The following is a 25,422-nucleotide window of genomic DNA, read 5'->3' as shown; positions in this document are numbered from 1 at the left end:
CCTTTTCTGCTTGGCTGTCAAATGGAAGAATTTTATGGTTCTTGAGGGAGCAATACTTCTCTATGACCAACTACTTTGAAAAAAAGAAAAAATCATGTCTTCTTTTCAGTGTTGAGCCGGTTTTGGTAGTTCCTTGTAAATGAAATGGCACAAATGTGCAATTAATAGTCGCCTTTAATTGACATCATTTATAACAGAGCAAAGTTAAACCAACCAAAAAGCCATTGAACAAAGCCTGAACTCTCATAGTGTTCCAAGTGCTTTTCAAAGCTGATAGCAAAACTTTACATTGGCTAGTGAAGATCACATCTGTGTATTGCTTGATAGACTTCTGTTGGCAATAAGTTATTACTTTACATAGTTATTTACATTCCTTTTGTTTACATTCCAATAAATTATTTTGTTTGGTTATTTTGGATTAATAATTTTCTATTGCAGCAGTCTTTCTTAATTGTATTTTTTCGGGCTTTTATAAAGGAAATTTATTTGGCTACAAAGTTACAGTCTTATTAATTGTATATTAAACTCAGTGTTTAAGATAGACTGGCATTGGAAAAAGACTTACACATCTCTTGCCAACTTTTTATAACTAATCAACTCAATGTCTTTGCTTATGAAAGTACAAGTCTATATTAAAAAGTGAAAGCTGAGTTTCATATAATGAGATGAACTTTAAAAAAAAATACTGGACTGGTGCCAGGAGAGGTTTTCACTTTCACAGAGTGAAAAAAGTGAATGGTGAATTTAGTAATTTTAGAAAAATATTCCACTGAAGAAAGCTAAAAAATTTGGACAAAAATGCTCTTAAAATATGTCTTTAAGCATCAAATAACTACCAAAATACTGAAAAATTGCTCAGAAAACAACAACAGAATTTTGGAGAGATAAGCTCGGTGATGGGGGCATCTTTTGACCAGGGGGTATTTGTGGATCCCAGAAGTTGCTAAGAGATAAACAAGAACTTTTTGACAGCCTCACAGGGCTAAAGGAACAAATGCTGGGGATCTTAAATGCAGCAAGTGAAAATCAGAAATAAATCAGCCCTTGTAACGACTTCAATCCAGCTTGAAGCCATTATCACTGCCCAGAAAAATCTTAAGAACTGAAATTGGATTAAAGTGATAGTGTATTTTTAGTGTTGTTAAATGCCACTTAAACAAATAAATGCAAATCCTCTCTGGAAAAAAATAACACAAGTTTTACCCTCAACTTTGTTAAGCAAATATTTTATTTTTTTTCAAATTCAATACCTATACACAAACATATTTAAGCACATTAGGATTAAATACAAGATGAATAACAACCAGTTCATGAAACAGATGTGCTGAGGTGGATTTTCATACGTGGAATGTAAAATAAATACAGTTAATATTTCATGGGGATAATGTTAAACTTGAAAATTTCAGCAAAGAACTGGAAACCATAAAGAGTGGCAATAAACATTTTTTGGGGGGGAGGTACCAAATTACTTTATTGGAAGGAATGGTACATATGAAGGAACTTGGTGAATGTTGAAAAAACTTATAGAAAAGTAAAGGGTAAACCCAACATGCATGCACTGCCATAGTGACCACAGAAGTCACCCCATGGCAATAAACTGTTTTTAAAAGAACCCACTAGAAAATACAGATCTGAATATTTCACAAACGAAATTAGAACTCAGTGGTTTACCAGCAGATTAGGCATAGCTTAAAACAGAATTGGTGCATTGGAAAAGAGGTTAGAAGAAAATACCCAGAATTGCATGCAAGAGGCAAAAGAATTGTAAACACAGAAGACAAGATATAAACTTGAAAGACACAGAACAAGGTATAACGTATATTTAATTGGAGTCCAAGGGAAGGAAATAGAAAACATGATGAGGAAATATTTGAGAGAATAATAGCTGAGATTTTCCAAAACTGAAAAAATATAGCAGACAACATTAAAAAAGCCCAATGCACAATCTATTTAAACCCAATCTATTTAAACCCAGAAATTGTCAGATGATCTGACTTCAATGATTGAATAAATATTAGCCTTCACACCCTTATTGGCCTCTAAAGTTTTTCCTGAAACAGGTTCTCAACAAGATTTTTTTTTGTTTTTTCTTATTTTTTTAATTTTAATTATTATTATTTTTTTAATTGAGATTATTCACATACCATACAATTATCCAAAGATTCAAAGTATAAAATCATTTGCCCTGCTACCATGATAAAGCTGTGCATCCATCACCACAATTTTTTTTTCAATTTTTAGAACACTTTCATTACTCCAGAAAAGAAATAAAGGCAAAAAAAGGAAACTCAAATCCTCCCATACTCCTAATCACCCCCCTCCATAGTAGACTCATAGTATTGGTATAATACTTTTGTTACAGTTAATGGAAGAATGTTAAAATACTACTAACTGTAGTATATAGTTTGCAATAGGTATTTTTTTTTCCCTATATGCCCCTCTATTATTAACTAATAGTTACAGTGTCATACATTTGTTCTGGTTCATGAAAGAGACTAATGTCTGTACAGTTAATCACAGACATTGCCCTCCACAAGGTTCACTGTTTCATACATTCCCATCTTTTAACCTCCAACAATCCTTCTGGTGACATACCTGACTCTGACCTTCCCCTTTCCACCACATTCATGCACCATTCAGTGCCATTAGTTATTCTCACAATGTGCTACCATCATCTCTGTCCATTTCTAAATATTTAAGTTCAACTTAGTTAAACATTCTGCTCATAATAAGCAACCACTCCCCATTCTTTAGCCTTGTTCTATACCCTGGTAACTTACATTGTGTGTCTATGGGTTTACATATTATAATTAGTACATATCAGTGAGACCCCGCAATATTTGTCCTTATCTGTCTGTCTTATTTCACTCAATATAGTGCCATCAAGGTTTCTTCATCAGCCCATTATTTTAAGACAGTTTTGTTCACAAACTATACATTCCATCCTAAGTAAGCAATTGATGGTTCCCTGTATACTCACGCATTTATGTATTCACCACACTCACCACTATCTATATAAGGACATCTCCAGTTCTTCCACAAAGCAAGAGGTAGAGTCAAAGAGCATAGAGAGACGGAAGAAAAAGAAAAAGAAAGAGAAAAACAAACATGACAGCTAGGAAGCCACAAAAGGAATGATAGCATTAAACTGAAGTACAGTAGTCAGACAACATTACCAATGCCACGTATCCCATCTCTCTCTCTTATGTCCCCCTCTTACATGCATTTAGATTTGGTATATTGCCTTTGTTACATTAAGGAAGCACAATACCATGTTTCTGTTAATTATAGTCTCTAGTTTGCACTGATTGTATTTTTCCCCCAATACGTCCCTATTTTTAACAACTTGCAAGGTTGATATTTATTTGTTCTCCTTCATGAAAAAACATATTTGTACATTTTATCACAATTGTTGAGCACTCTAGGTTTCACTGAGTTATACAGTCCCAGTCTTTATCTTTCCTCTTTCATCCTGGTGTCCCAAATGCTCCAAACCTTCTTCTTTCAACCCTACTCACAGTCATCTTACTTTATTCAGTGTACTTACATTGCTGTGCCACCATCACCCAAAATTGTGCTCCAAACCTGTCATTCCTGTCTCTTCCTATCTGTCTGTAGTGCTCCCTTTAGTGTTTCCTGTAGAGCAGGTATTTTGTTCACAAACTGTCATTGTCTGTTTTAGAGAATATTTTAAATTCTTCCTCATATTTGAAGGACAGTTTTGCCAGATATAGGATTCTTGGTTGGTGGTTTTTCTCTTTCAGTATCTTAAATATATCACACCACTTCCTTCTTTCCTCCATGGTTTCTGCTGAGAAATCTGCACATAGTCTTATCAAGCTTTCTTAGTATGTGACGGATTGCTTTTCCCTTGCTACTTTTAGGATTCTCTCTTTGTCTTTGATGTTTGAAAATCTGATTATTAAGTGTCTTGGGATAGGCCTATTCAGATCTATTCTGTTTGGAGTATGCTGTGCTTTTTGGATCTGTAATTCTATATCTTTCATAAGAGATGAGAAATTTTCCTTATTTCCTCTATTATTGTGTCTGCCCCTTTTCCCTTCTCTTCTCCCTCTGGGACACCCAGGACATTAGTTGCTCCAGGGGAATAACTAACTTTCACTCCTCTCTATGCCACCATCTTCCTTAACAAAAGATTTTTGAAAGAATGTTTCATTCAGTCTCACAAATATTTAATACTTGGAGAAATTATTTTTTTTTTCCTGCACAAGTAATCCTCTCTAGTTTTTGTTTGAGACCGAGGTGTATTTCTGTCCCTGGAATTTTGAGAGACAGTGAGGCTATTTATTTATTTATTTACTCGCCATGCTTAATTTTGAAATTAGTTTTTACCCTTTCAACTCTGCAGCTTAAAAATTTGGTAAATGTTTTGAAAGACTGATTTGCAATGTGTTTCTTGTAGCCATCTCCTTATAGTGCAATTTGTCTCCTGAGCACTGTGAGCCAAAAGAGGTTTCATTCTGACTTACCAGCTCAATCTGCCTCAGAAAAAGAGGAAATTCAGAATTACATTTGTGGTTCCTGTAGTTTTTCAATCCACCACATCAGTCCTGTGTGACCACGAAAAGCATTGTTGTTTCCTCTTTCCCAAAGTTTTGGTCCCCCTGATTGGAGCAAATCAGAAACTCAGTTTGTGCCCAGAATCAACAAATACTGTCTGAGGAAGAAAAGGCCAGCAAATTCTGTCTTCCACAGGTTTCTAATATCTTAAAACATATGATTTTTGCAATTTATATACTTTTCCTTATTTCCTTATTTATTATTGTGTGGGTATTGACACCTCAGTGCCTAACACATTATACCTGAAAGTGAAAGTTTTATTTTTTCTTTATTGAGGTTTATTTACATGGATTAAAATTCTCTCAATTTAAGTATATACTTTGGAAAGTTTTGGCAATTTTATAGAGTCAGTAAGTATCACTACAATTGAGATTTCCATCATTCTAATATGTTTCCCTACACTTCATTAAAGATATTCCTCTTGGTACATTTCAGTTCAGTTGTCTTTTCTGAGATAATTTTGTCTTCTTATTTAAAATTTCTTTCCTGTGTACCACCGACTCTTATTTCACAATTCCTGTGGTTTTTTTTGTTTGTTTGTTTGTTTTTTAATATCTACTTCTATATTTTTGAATTTCTGACTTGGGGTATTCTCTCATATCTGTCTATGGCCTATTTAATGATATTCAATTAATTTTGAAATACTGAGTTATAAATTTCACCTCTTTGTCATTTTTTGGAGGGGGGTAATATTTTTGTCACTAATTTGTTTTGTTTTCTTCATCTGTTTTACTGTCCTAGTATCCTGATATGAATGATACCTGTCTTTCCCCATTCATTTTAATTCATCCTACTTTTTTTTCTGGATCCACAAAAGGTGTTTCTAAGGAGAGGCCAGCATTTGAGATACCCTTTCCTGTTGGTAAAGTTAAATGCGGTTTCTTTAATAAATTGTTTTTTGTTTTTCGGATGGAGAACGTTAGGCATATATTCTGATTTTGTGACAGTGCCGTTACTTTTCTTCTGATTTGTGTGTCTTCATCATTAAAGTACCTAGGTGATGCATTCCTCTTCCAAGTTTCCTTCTTCTGCCTCAAAAATACTGCCTTCCAAATCCTGCTCTCACCAGAAATGCATTCTGTCCAGCCTAAGCCTTTTACTTCCCTAGTAGTCAGTGCTCTGATCCACGAAGTTCTTGACCACTTCTCAGTATTTCCTCTCAGGATCATACCTTCTGCTTCTTCAGGTGATGGTACTTATTTGACCTTCATTAGGATCCTGATCTATTGCCATATTTTGACTTACAATTTACCTGTCTTTCCGAGGTGATGAAGAATTTACAGCAGGTTCTGTTGCTTTTAAATATTTATTTACATATTGGTAAAAATATTTTTAAAGCAATCTCTGTCTCCTAGTTTTAATGTAGAGGTGTGGTTTTTTGGAGGAGGTGGGAAGATTTGCTAACTGCCATTATCCCATAGGAAACTAAATTGTATATTTATGACTGATTTCTTCAATTTTCATTTGGATGCTTGGTAATTTAAGCCTTTAGCTGAGAAAGCCTACTCTCAGCCTTCAAATTCTGCTTCCCTCTTCTTCATATTCATGATGCTTAAGAAATGTGGCCTTTTTTTCCATCTCCAAATCATGCAAACTCATTCTAGCCTCAATGTCTTTGCATATCTTATTCCCTCTGCCTGAATGCTCTTTCCCTAGATCTTGACACACATTTGTCTTTCTCATCATCCAGGTATCTCCTTAAATTTTAACCCTTCAGACTGTTTTCTGGTCACACTAGCCAAAGTAGCTCCAACTCATCCATTTTCTACTCTCTCCTTCCTTATAATTTCCATATCCTATTTTTTTCATAGCACTTATCACTCTTTGAAAATTCATTTTGTATATGTTTGTTTACCTATTTATATATCTGCCTTCTCTACTAAAATGTAACTCAGTGAGAATAGATATGAATTATACCTGTCTTGTTTACTCCTGTATTCCCAGTACTTAGAAATGTGCCTACACATAGTAGGCATGCAGTACATATTTATTGAATGAATAACTTTGTCAAGTCCAGTTTACTTTTTAGCTATTTATTAACACATAATAGTACTCTGAGAAAAATCCAATATTTCATCAAAAAACAGTCAACTCTATTCCATTTGATTTATCACATCAGACATGTTTTCTCTTTTTTAAGTAGGATTACTGGATTGAATTGAAACTTTGAATTATGATTCAATTTATAGTTTTTGTATAGACACCACCTGAAAGTTATTTAAACTTCTGTCATTATCAATAAAGAAGCATTTTATGTCATTCTGACCTATGTGTAAGTACAGAGACAGACTTCCCTGCTGAAAAGTACTTCTTATGATGTAGGCTTTCTAAGTTCCCCTGCATGATTTCTCTCTATGCACAACTTCTACTCTGCAGGGAATATTATTTACTCAGTATTCTTTACTCTACCTCAAAGCTGCAAGCACTTTCAAGAATCTCACTAACAAGATATAAACATAGCATTTATCATTTCACATGTGTTTTGCTTTTCTTTGAAATCCTTTCTCCTTAAAGTTAAATTCCACAACAAATCGTAGTCTTTAAAGGTCCATAACAAAGGGAAAGAAAACAAAATATGAGAAAATTGCACAGCCCTATGGGTATTCTTCCTTTGGGCTCTGTGTGGTTCTCGATTTTTCCAAGACATTTGAGCCAAAGTAAGAAGCAGCAATTTTGGCTGTTCCTTCTCTGAGCAGTATGCCTAGAGAGTACTCACCATAGTGTACTGAAGTCTTGTGCTGTTGCCACTGTGGCATTTCTGTTTGTTATTGCAGAAAGCAGCATTTCACTGGCTTGTGCCACACTGTAAAGAACTTACATATGTTACTTATGTAAGTTACTTATGGTACTATAGGCTCTCATATAAAGAACTACTATATTACAGAATTAGGAAAATGCAGAAAAATATCCTACTGGAAAACAGTAGCATAGAGAATAATCATTACTCAAGAAATCTAATAAGAAAAATATTGTAGAAAAATGTAAAGTGTGGCACCTATTTTTAAGTACATTCAAATATTTAGCTATGTGCATGATTCTCCTAATCAAATATTATCAAAATTATTGGATAATATGTATTTCATTGTAATGCTGCAGTTAATAAAATGCCTGGGAAGCCAAAAGTGCACAACAATATTTCATCTCCCTGCATAAATTAATTCAATTGCAGTATCCTTGCATATGAACATATAAAGATACTAAAGCTACTGTCAAGGAAAAGAGTAGTGTTGCTATTCCCACCATTTCTATTATTCAAATATAAAAATAATGGGAATTTTGAAGCTAAAGTATTGAGTACAACTAGGACACATGGTCATGTCTTCCCCATTAACATTATACATTGTTTTTCTCATTCTCCTAATTATTTAGTCAGAACTGAAGTTAATCTGGCCTATTTATTGTTACTCTGTGATTTCTTACTTCTTTGAATTTACTCATGTCATTCCCTTTTCCTTGAATGTTAGAGGCTGTAGGCCTATTTTTTTTCTTGAATAACTCAATAACTTGCTTATAGCAGGTGATTCATAATATTTTATAATAATGCATTGTCTTAATAATAGAGTTCAAGACCATATACATAATAAATGCTGGACTGAATACTAAATGTCCTTCATTCTATCAGTGGCAGTGCTAGGGAACCTAGATGAATAAAATAGGATTCTTGGACAGAGGATGTTCAGTAGTGAGAAATATGCCACCATGATGGAAACTGAAAGATATTTTTCAAAAAAATGACAAAATGATGACCCTCATATAGATGAAAAGAGGAACATACTTTAAAGTTTTTATTCAATTCATGGGCAAAAAATGTTTTTCCATAGGGTGGTAAGGTGTCCCATGAGACAGATTTTATTTGCGTGTTTACAGACAAAGAATTAATTTGCATTGCAATCTGTTATCTACAATTTACAGAGTTATATAACAAATCCCTAAAATCAAAATCATGTAATCTGGGAGGGTATACACTGGACAATGTATAAATTTCCATTGAGCACAAATTTTTCCCTACAAATGTGTGAATGAGGATATATAAGAAAAATGTTCAGCTAACTTTAGCATATAAAAGACAGAGTAAAATTGAGTTGCTCAAGTATTCCTCAGAGGTTACAACTTTTGCAGTCAGAATGGTATACTTCTATATATAAGGATTAGAGAAAGGGTAGATTATTAGGAAAGTTTAGGAAATGTCACGATGATTTGTGTTTCTATCACCTACCTATGTAGTACTGGTTTATTGTGTGGAACAATTCGTATTTAACTTGGATTTGGATCACCAATCTGAGAAAGGTGGAAAAGTGTATAGTATTTTATCTGTGAACAGATGAAATGAAGGGAAAACTGAGGAAATTACTTACGTATTAAGAATAAAAGAGGGTTTTATCATCACATAAACTATTAGACAATTATCCCTATGGCCTGTGGACTAGAATACATTGTACAGAATTTTGCAACATCTTCTTTTCTTTGGAACCATCACCTCATGTTTTGGCTTTACTGGGTATTTGCTTGATCTGTTTGCTGGAGTTAGGCCAATTCTGAGTAAAAGTGAGGAGGCAGACTTCACATTTATTGTTTAATTGCCTGACAGCTCCTCATCAATTTGGCTGTGAAAGTCTGGCCTGAAGATGCCAATAGGGAAGGGAAGATCACCATTCTCTCCAAATAACATCATTTTCTAAATGACTATTGACATTATGAAGCCATTCAAACTAATGTATTAAAAACATAAAAAGGCAATCAAGTTATCTTACTAGCATTTACAGCAATATTCTATCCAGGGGGTTGAGAAGCTGACTCCTCAGCATGTTAATGCTCAACCCTGACAAGGAATACGTGGTTACTGAAATTCATACATCAGCAAGAGTAAAGTGTGCAGACTGGGGTCCTAATAAATAGTTAGTTGGTTACATTTATTAGGAATGTTTTAAAACTATAGCTGAAATAAAAAGATAGCAATTTCTTCTTAGCATGTATATCATCATATCTTGTGTACTTTATCTGCATTGTTCTTAGGGAATAATTTTATCTGTGTCACCCCATTGGTATAATTTTTTATTTTAGCAAAATAAGACTATAAATCAATACCAGCTACTACATAAATGCAGTTACTTATGTTCTTCAAAGTTTAGTTATTTGAACGAAGCAATACTGCATAAGATTCCTTTTCTCTCTTGTACATTTTTATACAAATTATTTATCAGCCTAAAGAAGAAATGTTTTAAAAAATGATTGTCTCTCATTACAAAATTTATTTAATACTTTTCTTGGAAGAATAAAAATGCAATTCATTGTTTACCTTTATCATTGGGAGATGGTTCTATTGCCTAAAAATTGATTATTATTTTTAAAAAAATCTTCTAATGAAATGCGTGAGAAATTAATATATTTGGATTCTTAGGATGTCAAACACAGGTGGCCTTTTGTTTTATTTCTGTTTCAGGATATTCTTTAAACTTTTAAAATTTGTTTATTAAAGACCCTTTCTTTGATGAGGAATGGAATGTACTGTGTTCATATAGACACCACTTTGTAATGCAGATGTGTCTATGCTGTTACCTTTATCTATTTACCTACTTGCAACTCCTCATAAAGGGATATACCTGAGGACACTATTGCTCCATAGGAATATTTGGTTCTTAAATAAAAAAATATTTTATCATTAATGATTATACAGAAGCAACAAAATTATAAACCAGACTAAGTAATATGAGACTGTATGTCTCTTTAAGATTGTCCATCATCATCATAAAATATTTGAAATAATTATGAAGATAATTGTATTAATCCCTTTTACTAGAAGAAGGATGCCTTATTCCATGAATGAAACAAAAGCAAATAAAATATCACATAACCTCTTATTTGTGCAACTCACTGGAAATGATTTTTGAAGTGATTTTATAATGAATTTAAGGATTTGCTTTCTGGATATGTTTTTGTTTTATCAAGGCTTTTCCATTTTGTTGTATCAATTATTTTTGCCACTTTTGTGAACAAAATAGTAAAGCATGCATTCTCTCTGCAATACTGATGTGCTGTTTACATTAGCTAAACACACAGTATGGGACTGAGGAGAAAATATTTTTATCTATCTGCACAGTTAAGGCTTTCAGTGTAAATTTTACTGAAACTTGGGAATTAAACTAAAAGACAAACCTTGGAAGTTAAATTATGACTTATTAGACAGAAAGACTCATCTCTCCAGAAGTTTTCATTTACATTTCAAGGGCAGAGGGGATCCAAGATCATCAAGATATCACAGAGGTTCCAAAATTTAGAGGTATTAGTCTGATATTCTCTCTAAAAACATGTATAACCTCTCTTATATTATCCCCTACACATATTTTCAGAGTTTCTTGACAACAGAACAAACTCTGGTGCATGTTGGTAACCTCTCATCTCGCTTTCAATGCATCACCCCAAAAGGGAGAAAGTGGGATTTGGGGATCCAGCATGATTATTTGTTGTAAGTAAATAAAAATCTGCTTTGCTCCTGAAACCACATGTTTGCATTCAGGATGATATTAATAGATATAGATATCAAAAACTTAACACATAGTGTTTCTAAACAGATCATTATTTTAATGTGTATTGTTAAATCTGTGTGGAAAAATATTTCAAGTCCCTAACCTAAACAAAGCATTAATATCTTAACTTGTCCTTGAAACCAAATGAGATATATAATTGAACACCCATCAGTTCTCCAAAAGAATTGCCGAAGAATAATGTGTTAGACAAAGTTTATAATGCTCATTTAAGGAAGTCAAATTTCTGTGGGCATTCATGAAATGCTGAACAGTTTTTACATATAATAGTTTATTCTTCAGAAATCTCAGAGGATAGAGTGTGCCATTATACAAATATTGCACAACAATTGTTATATGGTTATATATTTACTGGTGTTGACATATGTACACCATGTATAAATATATATGATATATATGATGATGATTATTAAAATCATACAAATATTTAAAAATATTCTGTTTAATCATAAATTGTGTTAGTGATTCCCAGTGCTCCTCAACCTCAACAAGTCTTTCACAGTTCACTACCTTTTGAAGGTCAGTTCTTCATTTGAAAGAAGACAGAATTCAAATCAAGATTATACCTGACACTCTTCTCACAAGGGCTATAGTTCTCCTTTCGTAAGAGCAGGAACAATAAGCATTCTTCCCACCTGGTCATACACAGAAAGGCAAAAGTCAGGCGATGGGGGAATGGATGTGGAAAGGGTAAAATTGTTGATTAAACCAGATAGATCAGAGACAAACCAACCAAGCAATATATCTTGAGGGGGCAGATTTCAATGGAGGGATTTTATTATTAATTAGTACTATTTGTTATGAAGTAAATTAAATTGAAGGTGTTATGATAAAAGATGCTGATTTTTGGTATATTATTTTTGAATTATATAGCATGTATTTGCTTTCAGACAGGCAGTTGTGAATTTAAATGTGTTTTAAGAAATAAGATCCAAGGGTTGCCTAGAATGTTCTTTAAAAATTAATATTTTAAAAGTTAATTGAAAAAAATAACTGTAGAAATGTGTGATATTGAAAATCTAGATCTAAAGCCACTTAAAGTTGTCCCTGGATAAACAAAGATTATAGAAATCCAAATTTGTGATTCAGAGGCCACTGTTATGTTGTAATTTCCTCTCAGTGAGAGTGTGATCCTTTACATTAAAGTAAATTTCTACACCCAAATGTCTCTGCCATTATTCAACATGATGCATCTTTTGAAGCTGAAAGACCTACCACAGTAATAGCTGACTGAAAAAGCAACATAGCATTCTCTGACACCACTGCCAAACACATAGGACATGCCATTGGACCTAAGCTTTCAGTTCCCAAGACATCCACATCTTCAAAGGAAGAAACAATTGATTCATATAAAGCAACTTTAGGCTGATTCTCTAATTAGGTGACAATTTAGATGCAGGGCATGCCTTAAGTGCTGTGCAGAGTGGGAAGATGCCCAACTGTGGTTTGTAAATAGAACAGATGGCTGAGAAAACAAAATTTTTACAGTTATTTCAGTATTGTAACTCTTTTAAGTCATTTTAGCATTGTTACTGAAATTTAATTCTTGGAATTTTCATTAGGGAAATCATGCAAATATTTTCAATTCTCTGAAATAGTTTGCAAAGTAGAATAGTAGATAGGCATTCAAAGTTTCACCATAGCAAGAACATAAATAGTTTTGCCTCTGAAATCTGTAACATAAATGCAACAAAGAGCTGTAGAAATGTAACTTTAATACATTTAGCATTTTTTGAATGCCTTGCTTAATAAAAGAATGATTTGCATCATGCATATATTTTATATCTTTATCATTTATAGTATACCTGTTACATTATATATATAGTATATATGCTATGAAAAATGCGTGCATCACGTTGCACATATAACATTAAAAATGAAAGCAACAATGTTTTTAAAGCTGACTTTTCTGAAAAGGCAAAAGAGAAACTATATTTTGAACATAGTTTTCTCCATAAAAAGGAATTATAAAGTCTCTTGTGTGGCGTGATGTCAAAAACATGGCAACATACGATATCTCCTTGAAAAATCTCATCTCAGAATCTGCCTATAGAAGGACAAATACAACTTGATTAGAACTCTGGAGGATAATAGAGACTGGAGAAGGGTTCCAGAAACACTAAATTGAAGAAAACAAAAATTAATTTCCAAGATCAGCTAGGAAATTTCCATGCTGCATCCCTTACCCTCAGTCAGTCCCATGTAACTTGGGAGTTGTGCAGAGGTAGCACAGCCTAGGTGCATCTAGCTGTGGATGCAGACTGTAGAGCCACACACAGTAGGAAGTTAGAATCCCATGCATATGCAGGCAAAGGGACCAAGTCCACAGAGACCCGGCACAACACAAGTCAATGAGTCATGCTGTGTGCTGCATACAAAAGTGCCCCTCCCCAAGATGGGGGGGACAGACCATGGCAGAACTATTGGCAAGAGGTGCACACACTCAATACAATTTCTGTTGATTGGACCACTTAAACACAAAATAGACTTTTCTGGATTGACCCCCCTTTTTGGATTGACTCCATAGTGCCCCCAGAGGTGTGGTACCTTAACAGGGAAGAAAATGGAGGCAGAAAAGTCTCACAGAAAAACAAGGGGTGGGAGAACTAAACTTCTGTAAGACAGGATGTGTCCTAGAACTGAAAAGGGTAAGCAAAAGGGGGCACTGAGTGAAGGAGAGAATTCAATCAAATCATAGGAGCTGGGGAAAAAATTCTGCACAAAAGCAAATGGAAGAGATAAAGATTCCCAGAGAAAGAAGAGAAGAAAGGAGGCTTTACCCCGGAGGTGAAAAAAAATGCACAAAAAATACAATCTTAAAAATTGTACTGCAAAACCAGGGCAAGAATCGAATGAAGAAAAGCTTGAAAATCTGAACAGTTAAATATGGGCTACTCTAAAAGTAGAGAATAAGTTGGACCAAGTGTCAAAAACGCCTTAACACAAAATCAATCAATAGAACTGTAGACAAGAGTGAGAAGCTGACCTTTGGAATTAACTTATTAAGATAATCAGATGCCAAGAAATCAGCAAAAAAATTGCAAGCCACACCAAGAAATAGGAAAATATAGCTCATTCAGGGAACACATTAAAACTTCAGAAGAGACACAAAGTTTAGAACAGCTAATCAATGAAGTTCAAACAAATCTCCTAAATCAATTAAAGGATGTGAAGGAAAATATGGATACAGAGCTAAAAGATATTAAGAAGATGATATGTGAGCATGAAGAAGAATTTGAAAATGTAAAAGGAAACAGAAATTATGGAGATGATAGGCACAATAATGGAGATTAAAAATACACTAGAGAAATAAAACAGCAGATTTGAATAAGCAGAAGAAAGAATCAGTGAAATAGAAGACAGGACAACTGAAATCATACAGTCAAAAGAGCAGATAAAGAAAGAATGCAAAAAATTGAGCAGTATCTCAGAGATATGAGTGACATCACGAAGCATACAAACCTACATATTATGGGTGTCCCAGAAGAAGAGAAGGGAAAGAGGAGGAACAGTACTTGAGAAAACATTGGCCAAAAATTTCCCAACTCTTATGAAAGATAAAAATATACATGTCCTAGAAGAGCAACATGCTGTAAACCAAATAAATCCTAATAGATCTACTCTGCAACATGTGCTAGTCATTAGGTCTAATTCCAAAGATAAAGAGATAACTCTGAAATCAGCAAGAGAAAAGTGATTGGTCACATACAAGGGTTCTTCATTAAGACTATCAATTTCTCATCAAAACTCATAGAGGCAAGAAGGAAGTGGTATGATATATTTAAGGTACTGAAAGAAACTGCCAGCCAAAAATTCTTGTTCAAGCACACCGCCCCTCAAAAATGGGAGAATTTAAAATATTTACAAATAAACAGAAACCGAGTGAGTTTTTCAACAAAATACCTGCCCTATGAGAAATACTAAAGGGGATTCTTCAGGTTGAAAGGAAAAAACAGGAGAGAGTGACTTGGAATACCATAAAGAAGTGAATATCTTAAGTAAGGGTAACCAAAAGGTAACTAAAATGCATAACCCGATAGTACTGTATCCATCTCTACTCTTCAATTCCTACAAGAGTCAGAATATAACTGAATAAGGAAAATACATATTTCCTGATAATGGACATGAAAGATAAAGAGATAAAGTGGGACAAAAACAACACAAAGAGGGGCAACAGAGGGATATGTGAGCAGAGCACATATATGCTTTTGAAGCTAGGTTGGTATCTTTTCAAATTAGTAGGTTATAGATGTACATTGTATAATGTAAGTCTCAGGGTAACTACAATTTAAAAAATGAACACAGAGAAATGAGAAAAGGATTACTCAGATACATCGGAAATGATCAACTATACAAAAAGGAGGTTGCCATAAAGGAAAGAGAGACAATATATATGACATATAGGAACTAAAGGACTGAGGAGGGGTCAAGATGGTGGCATAGAGAGGAGTGGAATTTAGTTAGTCCCCTGGAGCAACTAATAAACAACCAGGAACAACCAGTAAATAATCTGGAATAACTGCTGGAGGACAACTGTGACTGTCCACATATTGTACATCAACCTGGATTGGGAGGAATACGTGAGATCATAGCATAAAATCTGTTAAGTAAAAATTGCAGAACTGCACTGGGATCCCCCTCCCTCCATGGAAGGCTGAGCTGTAAAACCTCACTGTGGTAGAAAGCAGCACTCACTGAGCAAGCAAATATAGCTCAGCCCAGCTCCAACTGAGGTTTTAATTAAGAAATGTGGACTGCTGAACATAAGCTACAAACATAGACAAAACCCTTAAAAGCAGACAGAAGCTTTTAGTGATGACTGACTTTAAAGAGCCAGAAGAATTTTGTGTCCTGGGAGGTAGAGCCCAGAAGACCAGGTGTTATCTCTGGCTGAAGGGCAAAACTGGGGGGGGGGGGGGGGGGCATGGACTGGCTCTGAAAGGGAGCTTTCTGTCCTCTTTTCTCTCTCTCAACAGGAGGGGCTCAATGGAGAGAGCCTTAGCCATTTTCAGTTCACAGTGCTCTGACCCAGAGAGGGGAGGACATAACAGAGCCAGAGAGACAAAGAAGCTATTCAATGCAGGAGATAAGTGCCTAGGGGTGTATCTTCTCTAAGATGAAGGAGGTGGGGCCCAGCTCTACTACCAGCCTCCCCTTCCGAACCAGATCCCAGAGCCTGGGGGAAAATGGCCAAAAACAGAAACTAAAGGGTCCATACCTCCTTACATCAGTCTAGAGTGACAGGCTGACAGGTGCCACCTGCTGGGCAGGTTAGGAAAAGCATGGCAGCTAGAGACCTCACAGGAAAGTCTGTCATTCTCTAAGACACTCCTGCAGAAAGATTTGAAACTGAAGAGTCCCAACTGGGCCACTGGAACATAGATTGATGCTGATATTGAATCCATTCAGTGAATAGATGAAATATTTTATTCCCATTGACATACACCAGGAAAAATACATAGAGACTAAGTCACCAGCATAAAATCTAGTAAAAATGGGAATATTAAAAGTGATAAAGAGAGAATGAAATCAGGTGAAATCTATTTAAATTTCATCCTTTTCCTATTCCCTTTTAAGATTCAGACCCCCTTTTCCGAATGAATGAGCTATGCACTTTGGATTAGTTCAGTGCTTCTCAGAACTCCCAGAGATGGGAGATTGCATATTTCAGCCTCATTTTATGCATTTAGAAGCAGATACATTTGTGTTGACACTATAAAATTAGGTTATCTAAATAATTGTAGTAGTAGAAAGTATCCTTATGAAAATAATTGCTGGTACTCTGTTATTACCCTACGTATTTTCACACGTTTTTGCTTTCAGTCATAACAAAAGGCTATATAACAAGTATTTGGGGACATTGATATGAAGAGCTTTGAATCAGCTTTGGCAAGGAGGGGTAGAGGGAGGGAAGGAGGGACACCTATAGAATTCCTGTCTTTATCAACCACTTTCATGAGGCCCTAAGGAACTGAAAATCTAAGGGAAAAATGTATTTATACACAAACTGACTAGATTGATGTTCGAAAGCCATTTCTAAAAAGAAATTTCAAACAGTTTCTAAAATTTCTTCAAAGAAGCTGAGCTATTTCTGGTGGACTAGTGATATCAGAATAAAAAATTTATCTTAAAGGGACAGAAATTTCAGGTGTATTCATTTGATTCAAGGCTGTGAGTCAGTCTTTGAGGAAATGACTCTAAGGAGGAAGGCTTAGGGCAAATTACCACTGGTTATAAATTCTGATATGAAATTTGACAACCAGAGAAAATCATTTTTAATATGCTCATCTATATTCTTAAGACTATTTTGATAATAATCATAGAGGAAAAAATTAATAATGGCTCCAAAGAAATTCACAATGAAAATTTTATTTTATTGAAATTTGTATATGTAAAAAGCCAGTAAGAAATAATACAAGAAAAGGACAAAAGTATTTGATTACATTAATGCATTTTTTGAAAGAGAAAACTATATCAGAGGAAATACTTTCAAATAAATGCTTCTGCTGTTATCAGAGAAGGATTTGCACACAGAATGACAGTAGAAGTAAATCAAATTTTCTTTCTAGCTGTTTACAGTTACAGTCCTCTGATAGTTTATTTCAAATCTACTGTTTTAACACAAGACCAAGTAGGTATACAGAAGTTGTAGAAAAGAATGGCGTGCAAAGTGAGTTTGTTCAGTTCTGAACCACTACAAACTTACTCATAAGAAAGATGTGTGGCACTGACTTTCTTGATTTGAGTTCAGCTGTTTAACTGAGAGTTCTCAGAAATAGCTTCTCTGTAGAATGTAAAGATCATTAAAAGGAATAATTAAAATGTGCTAGTTTAAAATGTGCCTATGTATCATATTGTTAAAACTTAGGAGTAACTGTAGGACTTGTTTTCGTCTTAGACCAAAAGAAGGTAGTTTTCACAGAGAAATATATGTCACTAACATTATTTAAAATTACCAGTGCATGGTGATGATAAAAGAAGTGGACTTAATTTTAGTCAGTTTCATTATTATTTTAAAATTTTCTATAGAAATTCTCCATCCCTCTTATTGCCCCCACCATCTGTCCTTGGTATGCCATTCTTTGATAGATTTATTCATCATGGAGCTACACACACACTAACATCCCAATATCTTCCTATACAGAGGATTCATAGTAACAACAACTCACTGAGAATGGTCATATTGCTGGATACCTTGTAGATACATTTGCAGAGCTATTTTAGACAGGCCCAAGAATGTTCATTAGACATCTTGTCTTGCCATCCGCATTCAACGAAACTGACGACATACATTTGTGGAGATTTGTTTTGCAAGGTGAAAAACTCTTTATTGGAGATTTTTATCTGGTGGTATATGATCACTTCTGGTCAATTGGAATGCAGAGACCCTGCTGCATCAAGAAAGTAAGCTCACTCTGTTTTTCCCTGAGGTGAAGACCATATAGTTCAACTGAGAATAGTCCACTTTGCCTTCAGTTATTTTTCTTCAGTTAAATATATATATATATATATATATATATATATATATATATATATATATATAGCAAGTACATTATCCAAGAAATATTTTATTTGCCTATTTTCATTCTCCTTTCTAATTCATTTTTGACTCAAAATGGCTCAGCATTATTATTTGCTTACAGTGTAGTTTTAGATGATATTATTATGATATTATATTAGTTGTTTTACAATTTTCTTAATACAATTTAATTATTATCTTTACCATGAGCATTCTCTGTTGTGCTCTAGTAATAGGCTAATATCTTTGTACACCCAGGCAGGCATTTGCTGCATTATCCACAAAGGTGCACTCTGGAGCCTGAAGAAACACCTGGATTTGACTCCTCCTCCTAATAGTTATTCAACCTTGGGCAAATTATTCTACCTCACGGTGCCTCTGTTTACTCATTTATAAAATGGGGGTAATAACACCAATCTGACATGCCTGTAGTGAGAATAAAAATAATCTAATAAAAGCTCATGAAAGTACCTGACACATATTAAGTGCTCAATAAATGCTAGCCCTTCTTATTGCCATCCCATTAGACTTTCAAGTTCATCAGTCAATCAAAAGTTGCTGAATGAAGTGAATATTCTTCAATTCTTATCTTACATGACGTTTCAGCAGTTTTTGACAAGGTAAGACACCCTTTCCTTCTTGACACACTCTTCCTTTGGCTTTCGTCACATTGCTTTCCCCTGGATGTTTTCCATGTTATCACACCTTCTTGTCTCTATTGCAGTCTCCTATATATTTGGTGTTATGTGGTTTAGTTCTAAAATATAGGTGTTTCTAAGTATTCTGTTTTAGGTCCTTTTCTCATTTTTCTTATTTCTCCTGGGCTCAATTATTATGGTCAATATGCCAAAGAGTCCCAAATCTATATTGTTAGCCTGAGTACTTCCCTAAATCTTAGGTCCATATATCTATTTTCTTACTTGATTTCTAATTTTGAATCACAGCTTGGTAAGTCCACAAATGAGCAGATCATCTCTTTCTACCCTTAGACCAGCATTTCTTTCTGTTTTTTCATTTTGGTAAATGGCAGCATGAGTTATGCAATTTCACAATCCCAAATACTGATACTTTACTTGCTTCTGTCCCCCAAATCCAATAAAAAACCTGCTAGTGTTGACATTATTCCTCAAATATATTTTGTGCCCATAAACTTCTGTCCATTTTCATTATCATTTCCAGAGGGCTGGTCCTTATGATTTCTCACCTTGATTTTTGCGGAAGACTCCTAACTGGTCTATCTGCCCAAGTCTTGTCACACCACGTATTATAGCAATGTAGCCAAAACAAATTATCATGTTTAAATCAGATTCAGAGCTGCTTAAAATACAAGAGATCTGCAATATTTTTATGATATAGTCCTTAGTCCTTAACATAGCTTAAGATGCAGGCATGCTGGATTATGTACTCCAGACATAATTTTTCCTAATTTTAACTATATACATATTTTCACACACTAGCCATTCATGGTTTATGTGAATCTTTTGCACACTTAGGCATTTTTATCATTTTTTCTTGTTGATTTGCACACTTCAGTTTATATGTTATTTTTTTCTTGTTGATTTTCAAAATTTTCTTATATATTATATTGTATTAACTCCTTGGTAGTATTAGATAATGCCAAAATTGTTTTGTCATCTATCTCCCATTTTATTGTTTATTCCTGAAATTCTTTTTTGAACAAAAATCTTTAATTTTAATAATGTAAAATCCATCAATGTTTCACCTTTTCTAAAATGCTCTTTTGTGTACATTAGAGAATACTTTCTCTAGTCCAAGGCCATAAAAGTATTTTTCTTCATTTTCAACTCTTTGTTAACCACTTACATTGTACCTGTTACCTTACATTTTTAAACGTTTAGGCTGATTATCACTGGTGCAGAATAATGTTGGTAATTCTGTAAGATGATTATATAATCTGCTACTTTGTTAAATTCTATCAATTTGATTTTGCTGTTTACATTGGGTTTACATGAATATTTAATATAATCAGCATATAAAATTATTTCCATTTTCTTCTAATTCTTTAATTTCATTCATTTTTTAAAAGCAGTTTTATTGAGATATATTCATATGGCACAATCCATCCAAAGTGTACAAAGACTTTTAGTATATTCAGAGTTGTGCGTTCATCACCACTATCAATTGAGAGGCAATTTATATAAAATATAGTTGCCTGTTTCAAAGTATATACTTTGATGAGTTTTCATAAATGTATGCAGTCATGTAACCACCACAATACATGAGGAATAAAGCATTTCCATTACTATAAAAAAGTTTCCTCGTGCCTCTTTGCCTTTTATTCTCTTTCTTCCTACCCCTTTCCCTACCTGTGGTCCCAGGCAGTCATTGATATGCTCTGTCCTGTTTTTCTTTTTCCTAGAATTTCATTAAATGGAATCATGCAGTATATATTATATTTTTGTCTTCCTTCTTTCATTTAGTTTGATGATTTTGGAGATTGGAACATGTTGTTTTGAATATCAGCAGCTCATTGCTGTTTGTTTTTTTATTAGAGAAGTTGTGGGTTTACAGAATAATCACGCATAAAATATAGGATTTCCATACACCACCCCACCAACAACAACTTGCGTTGGTGTGGAACTTTTGTTACAATTGATGATAGTATATTTTTATAATTGTATTATTAATTAAATTCCATGGTTTACCTTAGGATTCACTGTTTCTGTAATGTAGTTTCATGGATATTTTTAAAAAAAATTATTTTCTTACTATATATACAATCTAACATTTCCCCTTTTAATCATATTCTGATATATATTTCAGTGCTGTTAACTGCAGGTTGACAATACTGTGCTACCATCTCTTGCATCCATTACCAAAACATTTCCATCATTTCAATTAGCAACCCTGTATAGTTCAAGCATTAAATTCTCATTCCTTATCCCTAACCCTGTCCCCTGTTAACTTATATTCTAGATTTTGATGCTCTGAGTTTGCTTATTACTAATTCTTTCAAATCAGTGGAATCATACAATGTTTGTCCTTTTGTGTCTGCTTATTTCACTCAACATAATGTCTTCAAAGATCATCCATGTTGTTGCATGCAACAGGACTTCATTCCTTTTTACAGCTGAATAATATTCCATTGTATGTATTTAACACATTTTATTTATTCATTGATTGATTGATGGACACTTGGGTTGCTTCCAACTTTTGGCAGTTATGAATAATGCCACTCTGAACATCAGTGTGCAAATATCTGTCTGAGTTCCTGCTTTCAATTCTTTTGGGTATACACTTAGTAGTGGGATGGCTGGGTCATATGGTAATTCTATACTCAGTTTTGTGAAGAACCTCTACATTGACTTCCCCAGTAGGTACATCATTTTACATTCCCACCAGCAATGAAAGATTTTTCCTTTTTCTTTTTTGCCTCCTCTCCAACATGTATTATCATCCATTTTCTTTAGAAGCAACCATTCAAATGGGTGTGAAATGATATTTCATTGTGGTTTTGATTTGCATTTCCCTGATGGCTAATGAAGTTAAGTATCTTTTCCTGTGCTTCATGGTAGTTTGTGTATCCTTTGGAAAGATGTTCATTCAAATCTTTTGCCATTTTTTTAACAGGGTTGTGTTGCCTATTTGTTAAGTTGAAGGATTTCTTTATATTTTTGGATATTAATCCCTTAACAGATATGTGGTTTCCAAATATTTTCTTCCATTGTATAGGTTGTCATTTTTCTTTGATGCACAAAAGATTTCAGTTTTTATGAGACTCCAGTATCTATTTTTTCTTTTTTTCCTTGTGGTTTGGGTGTAAAGTCTAACAAACCACAGCCTAATGCAAGGTTCTGAAGATGCTTCCCTATATTTTCTTCTAGGAGTCAGATGGTTTTAGCTCTTATGTTAAAGTCTTTGATCTATTTTGGTTGATTTTTGTATATGAGGTGATGTGAGGGGTCCTCCTTTTTTATGCAAATCTAGATCTTGTTTTCCCAGAACTATTTTTGAAGAGATTCTGATTTCCTAATTGAGTGGTCTTTGCCATCTTGTCAAAAATCAGTTGACCATAAAAGTGAAGGTTGATTTCTGAGCTTCCCATTTCATTGCACTATATTTCTGTCCTTATTCCAGTAACATGTTGTTTGGATTACTTTTGCTTTGTAATAAGTTTTAAGATCAGGAAATGTGAGTCCTCCAAATTCATTCTTCTTTTTAAAGATGGCTGGAGTTATGCAGGGGCACTTAACCTTCCATATAAATTTGTTGATTGACTTTTCCATTTCTGCAATGGAGGTTTTTGGGATTTTTGTTGGGATTGCATTGAATCTATAAATCACTTTGGGAAAGAGTGTCACCTTAATGATATTTAGCCTTCCAATCCATGAACACAGAATGTTTTTCCATTTATTTATATCTTCTTTGATTTCTTTCAGCAATATTTTATAGTTTGTGTGTGTGTGTGTGTGTGTGTGTGTACAAGTCATTTACATCCTTGGTTGGATTAATTCCTAGATATTTGATTTTTTTAGGTGCTATTATGAATGGATTTTTGTTCTTGATTTGTTCTTCCAATTGTTCATTGCTTGTGCATAAAACACTACTCATGTTAGGGTATCGATCTTGTACCCCACCACTTTGCTGAATTCATTTTTTAGCTCTAGGAGTTTTACTGTGGATTTTTCAGGATTTTCTGTGTATAGGATCATATCATCTGCAAATAGGGAAATTTTTACTTCTTCTTTTCCAACTTGGATGCCTTTTATTTCTTTGTCTTGCCTAATTGCTCTGGCAAGAACTTCCAGTACATTGTTGATTAACACTGGTGTCAGTGGGCATACTTGTCTTCTTCCTGATTTCAGAGGGAAAGCTTTCATTTTTTCCATTAAATAGGATGTTAGCTGTGGACTTTACATATATGCTCTTAATCATGTTGAGGAAGTTTCCTTCTATTCCTAGTGTTCTAAGTGTTTTTATCATGACAGGTGCTGGGTTTTTCAAATGCTTTTTCTGAAAAGATTGAGATGATCATGTGTGTTTTCTTCTTTATTCTGTTAGTGTGGTGTATTATATTAATTGATTCTCTTATGTTGAACCAACCTTGCATACTAGGGATAAATCCCACTTGATCATGACATATAATTCTTTTAATATGCAATAGGATTTGGTTTGCCAGCATTTCACTGAGGATTTTTGCATTTATATTCATAAGAGATGAGATGTTGTTTTGTAGTTTGTTTTATTTTTTTGCTTGTAGTATCTTTATCTGATTTGGGTATGAGAATGATGATGGCCTCGTAGAATGAATTAGGGAATGTTCCCTCTATTTCAATACTTTGGAAGACTGAATAGAATTGGTGTTAAATCTTGGAATGTTTCCAGAGAAATCCCATGTGAAGCAATCTGGTCTTGGGCTTTTCTTTGTTGGGAGGTTTTGATTACTTATTCAATACCTTTAGAATAATTGCTTGTTGGGGCCTTCATTTCTTCTTGAGTCAGCATAGGTAGTTTGTGTGTTTCTAAGAATCTGTCCATTTCATCTAGGTGATCTAATTTATTGGTAAACAGTTGTTTATATCCTCTTATAGTTCTTTTTTATTTCAGTGGAGCCAGTAGTAATGTCCCCTTTCTATTTCTGATTTTTGCTATTTGTATGCTCCCTATTTTTTTTCTTTGAAAGTTAGCTCACAGTTTGTAGGTTTTATTGATCTTTTCAAAGAATCAACTTTTGGTTTTGTTGATTCTCTTTATTATTATTTTTTTGTTTTCTATGTCATTTATTGTCCCTCTAATTCATTGTTTCCTTTCTTCTGCTTGCTTTGGGCTTGGTTTGCTATTTTTCTAGTTCTTTCAGTTATGAGGTTAAAGTTTTGATTTGAAGCCTTCTTTTTTTTTAATGTAAACCATTAGAGCTATATATTTCTCTCTCAGTACTTCCTTCCTTACGTCTCATAAGTTTTGGTATGTTGTATTTTAATTTTCATTTGTTTAAAAATATTTCCTAATTTTGCTCTGATTTCCTTTTAATCCATTGGTTGTTTAAGAATATGCTGTTTAATTTCCACGTATTTGTGAATTTCCCATTTCTCCCTCTGTTATTGATTTTTAGCTGCATTCCATTGTGGTCAGAGCATATACATTGCTTGATTTCAATATTTTTAAATTTATTGAGACTGCCAACCTGTTTTGATATGTTGGGTAGAATTTTGCATTCCCACAAGCAATGTAGGAGAGCTCCAGTTATTCCACATTCTTACCACATAGCTTAATACTATCAGTGTTTTAAAATTGTTACCATTTTCCTGAATGTGTAGTGCTATCACAATATATAATAATTTTTAATTCCCTGCTGATTACTTTTGGTGAGAATCCTGTCTTGTGTTGTTTACTCATTAATTTTCTTAGTGTCTAATGAAAACTCCCCATTTTTAGTGGGTCATGTATCTTCTAAATATTGAGTTCCAGAATTCTTTATATATTCTGTATTCAAATACTTCATCAGATTTATGTTTGCAAAGATTTTCTCATGTGCTGTGATTCACTTTTGTTCATTTTTATGTTTTCCTTCAAACAATCAAATGTTTAAGTGTTTATAGCATCTTTTTTTTTCTTTAAGGCTTGTGTTTTGTGCCTTATCTAAGAAATTTTTGCCTACTACAAGTTTAAAAGATTTTCTCCTATCTTTTATTTCAGAAGGTTTATGGTTTTTAGCTCTTACATTTAATTTTATAAAAAAAAAAATTGAGTTAACTTTTCTGTATGTTTGGAGTTAAGGGACAAGGTAGTTTTTGACCATATGAATATTCAACAGGTCTG

Source organism: Choloepus didactylus, chromosome 2, assembly GCF_015220235.1.
Source record: "Choloepus didactylus isolate mChoDid1 chromosome 2, mChoDid1.pri, whole genome shotgun sequence".
Lineage (NCBI taxonomy): Eukaryota > Metazoa > Chordata > Mammalia > Pilosa > Megalonychidae > Choloepus > Choloepus didactylus.
The sequence above is the reverse complement of the archived record's forward strand: the minus strand, read 5'-3'. Positions refer to the sequence as shown.